We start from the raw sequence: 4,533 nt of genomic DNA, 5'->3' as shown, positions 1-4,533 counted from the left end.
TCCTATCAAACAAATAGGAGCAATTCCTCATCTATAAGCCACTTTCTCCAATTCAACTAGAGATAATTACCAATTCCGAAGAACCATGATCTAAATTACAACTGGCACTTTAAAAACCATACGGCCCAACATCGCCCAAGGAGGTCAAAACTCTCGGGCCAGGTTAGCATCAAGCACTAAGTAATAGATGAGGGTGTCAAAGCACCCTCCACCCTGGCCTAATTCAGAAAGGAACATGACCTACTCAGATGGGCCCATAGGAGATTGAGCCCATAAGACCTAGGCCCAGACCCAGGCAAAATGGCTGGCAGAAGCGCTTTCTCATCCCTACTGCCAACCTGCAATCACCGTCGTCATCGCTTTTGGTGGAAAGCCCTGCCGACCAAACATGAGCACTACAGCCGAGACCAGCCCTTCTCTGGTTTCGCTACCTCCCTTCCAAGCTGGCAACTACTGCACGTCACTCATTGCTAGACCAAGACCAGAAATCAGGAGTCCAGGAAGCCCAAGCCAGTGCGAACCTCCTAGACAACCTGATACACTAACCCGGATCCACCAAGTCGGCCTCCCTAACGCACCTCGTCTGCCTCCCTCAAACGCCGACGCTCAACCTTGATCTGACAACAAGTCAGATCACACCAAAACTAGAGATCGGAACTCCTCTTCCTTTGATCTATACCTGCACCAGCACGCACGTCCAACAGCCTGTGGTACCACGCCCCACCATAAGAAGCCTCGTAGTCGCTATGTCAGCCTGCACCTTCAGTTTAAACTTCTGACGCCACCGCACTCTGCTAAACCCTAAGGTTTCTGATATATTTGTTTACTATATTGCTTCTACAGTTGTACCATACATAATTGAAATATTAACTTAGGGTTTAGGGAGATATCTATCGAAACTTTAAAAATTGGAGATATCAAAAATATAGGGAATATTTTTGGAAAAAAAAAAAAAAAATATATATATATATATATATATTTTAAGATTCAATGTATTAGATTTACATATAATTATATATAACTGTCAACTGCATCTACATCCAAAAAGATACTCTAAGTGGTTGAAAACACATTCACTAGTTTACAAAAATACAATAATCAAACCAAGACATATGAAGCAAAACCAGATGAGGTACTTCGCTTGCTATGTGCCTAAATTGATAGAGTCAAAACTCAAGGCAACTGAAGCAACATCTGATGGGGCATTTTTGATCATCAGTTACACCTTTAGTCCTCCTCTCATAAACAATCTTCTCTTAAGCACCATCATAATTTCTCTCATCCAGATTCGTCTTAAGGGGATTTCTCCTCGAGAGGATTACTCCTAACTCAGATTTTCCTTGAGATAATTTTTTCTCATCAGGATTTGCCTTTAGAGAATTACTTCTAACTTAGATTTGCCTTGAGAGGATTTCTACTTACCCAGATTCGCCGTGAGGGGATTTTGCCTCACCCAAATCCGCCTTGAAGGAATTTCGCCTCACCCAAATCTGCCTTGAGGGGATTTCGCCTCGAGGCATTTTTTTCAAATAGTTAGCATTGCCTCTCTATTAGGTTATTTCCTGACTAGAAACCAATATTAAAATTTTACATCCCCACCACATAACCTCTATATTTCATAATGTAGGTTTCTCTATGAATAATTAAGTAACCCTTTTTTTTTTCCCCAGTCAAATTTTATAGATATTTCTTTATTTTGTCGAGATATATCCCAAATACCTAATATATCAAAAATATTTGACGATATCGGAAAATTTTCACAAAAACGGTGGAAAATTAGATATTTTCTCTCTGTGATATATTAGTTACTCTAAAAGAAAATATACCCATAAAAATATCAGACATTTTGAAGATATTTCAATCTTTCACTATCCGTCAATAGTGGAGATTAATTTGTAGTCCAAATACCAAGTCATACTGTAGGTATAAAGTTTATACTTGATGTGTTAGCATCCCTATATAAAGCACTGAAGAAGCCTACAAAGTTTATCAAAACTGATCTCAGAGAATTTCAGGTAATTGCATATCATGCATAATCACGGGATTGCAACATGTGTTGCAATCCCGAGTCAGTCCTAGTCAACCCTACGTTTTTGGGAGTCCAATTTTGGAAAGTATCTTTTGGTTTTTAGATTTTATTTTACAAAGATATTTTCCAACTGATAAAATCGTACTTTTGAAGTCCCAGGTGATTTAGGATTTGTTTATTTTAATTGGATATATTTTATTAAAAGATCTTTCCTAGTAGGAGTCCAATTAGGGTTAAGTCTTAATTGTTAAGAATTTATTTTCTCCTTAATATATTCATAAAAGCAGCGTTGATTGGGTAGGAATTTTGATGCAAGAATTATTGTGTATCTTGCTTGCTGAGAAAGAGTTCCCTAGGAGTCGATGAAACACTTGTTCCATGTCTAAGTGTTTCATTGTTCATTCATGTATATACATTGATTCTCTCGAGATCAGTAGAGAAGATTGGTGGTGCAAGTGGAGTGATATTTGCAGATCGTTCAAGTGAAGAAGAAGGTCAAGATTCAAGACAAGCACCTCTCTAGTGAGTCTAGAAATTGTAGCCGCGTAGAGAGCTATATGTGTTTGTAAAGAACCATATCCTTCATCAATAAGTTGATTGATTTTATTTGAGTTCTCAAGAGTAAGAGCTCCGCAGTGTTTTTAATCTCAAAATTGAGGTTTTCACTGCGTAACCAAAATTGTGCTTTCTGTGTGAATTTTTTTATTTCTGCCCAGTAAAGATTGATCCATAGTTTGCAATCCCCATTTTCCAGAAAACTCATTCTTTCATTCTATTTTCACATACACTCATACTCATTATTTAACAGAGATGAAGAATTCAAGGATGTAACGGCTTAAAGTAAGTGGAAGCCAGTTGGATCAATGCCGTCAGTTTGGTAATGTTCATCATTCATATTATATAAACCAGCATCTTTCATAATACAATTAAATATAGATACAATTCTTCATTTTCAGTTTAGTATACAAGAAAAACAAGTAGAAGTTTGGAACAAATAAACAAGGATCCAAATTAAATACGGTATTTGTTTGATCAGAGAGGAAAACAAATCAAGAATTTGGGTTTTGAGATGATATCAACTGGTTCAGACTTTGTCTTCAAGATCACCATAACTGTTCGTAACATTGTTTCCTCCTCTTCTTCTACATAAGAAAACCATAGCAAGCCACATAAAACCCTCCACAACTCTAACCATTCCAATAGTTACAGTGGCATAATACAATCACCAACCAACAAAGTCAGTCATCCCTATATTCATTGACAACTCTTTCTTAGCCATAGTCATAACCACCAAAGACTCAATCTCATCCCTCAACCTCCACCACCACAACCAACCAAAGGTCGCCGCCATCACCCCCCTTTCCACCCACCTCTCCTCCCTAGCACCCCCAAAAACCGTGTCATCCACCACCGGCTTCACCACGACCCTACACCAATGGAGCATGTTCTCATGAAAGCCCAAGAAAAACACTACTCTGCTCAACAAATTACATTTGTCAAGACTGCTGAGACTCGAGCCATCGATCCCCGTAGCTATGCTTTCCTCGATCCCCAAACCGACGCAGACTTCTAATGTGCATAGGAAAATCCATGCAGTGTACAAACAGGGACGGAAAATGGGAGATGGAGGCTGGGCTATAATGGTAACTTCACCTGTTAGGCCGTGGATAAGCGCGGCAATGCTGACAATGGACACAAGGATGTAGTGAAGAGAAGGGGTTGAGTATAGGAATAGAGTGGAGCAGAAATCACAAAAATAGGTAGAGGACCCGAAAAGAGGATGAGGACTATCAATAGTACTCAAGGTTAAGAGATAGTAGCAATTGGCACAAGAAAGTCCAGATAGGAGGAGAAAAGAGAGGGGAAGCAATAAGCTTAGGAGGGTTATTGTAAGAATGTGGAAAGGCTGTTTCAGAAAGCTACAATTCAGGAGGTTCATAGCCTTTTGTTGCCCACCCATTTTTGTTGTAAAGCAAAAGTCAACTTTTTTTTTTTTTTTTTATCAAATCATCATCCATACTTCATTCAAGCAGAAGGAAAGTTACAAGCAGGGATGCAATGTCGTACAGCAGCCAAAAGACCTACTTCTAACTCAAGTCCGATCATCTGATCTGAACATACCTTCCAAATTCTAAAAATAAAAAATAGAGCTAAACTCTCCAGAACACCAATAAGGCTACAAATGACCAAAATCCAGCAAACGGGCCACAACATGGTTCGAGCCAACGCCGAGATACCAACTGAGTCGTGGCTCAAACCCAAAAAGGAAGAATGCGCACCAGTCATCTCCGCCTCTTCGGCTAGTGAATACACGTGATAGAATCTGTTTAGAGGATCAACATCACAATAGGCGTTGGTGTATGGAAACATTGAAGCACAACAAGACCCAAACCGGGTCACCACAAACAACAACAGAAACTAAACTAAAACTGGAACTGAAGAAACAAAACACACACACCAGATCCAGACCCAAGTTAGATTAGAGCCAAGCCAATTCCAATAAC

General features: G+C 39.3%; 1 pseudogene; it reads right to left on the bottom strand.

Annotated features, from left to right (window-relative positions):
- Positions 1-2,981: 2,981 nt before the first annotated feature.
- On the bottom strand, positions 2,982-3,989 carry LOC112178449 (annotated as a pseudogene).
- Positions 3,990-4,533: the final 544 nt, after the last annotated feature.

This window comes from Rosa chinensis, chromosome 7, assembly GCF_002994745.2.
Source record: "Rosa chinensis cultivar Old Blush chromosome 7, RchiOBHm-V2, whole genome shotgun sequence".
Taxonomy (NCBI): domain Eukaryota; kingdom Viridiplantae; phylum Streptophyta; class Magnoliopsida; order Rosales; family Rosaceae; genus Rosa; species Rosa chinensis.
Note: the sequence above shows the minus strand (reverse complement) of the source record. Positions and strands in the feature narration are given on the sequence as shown.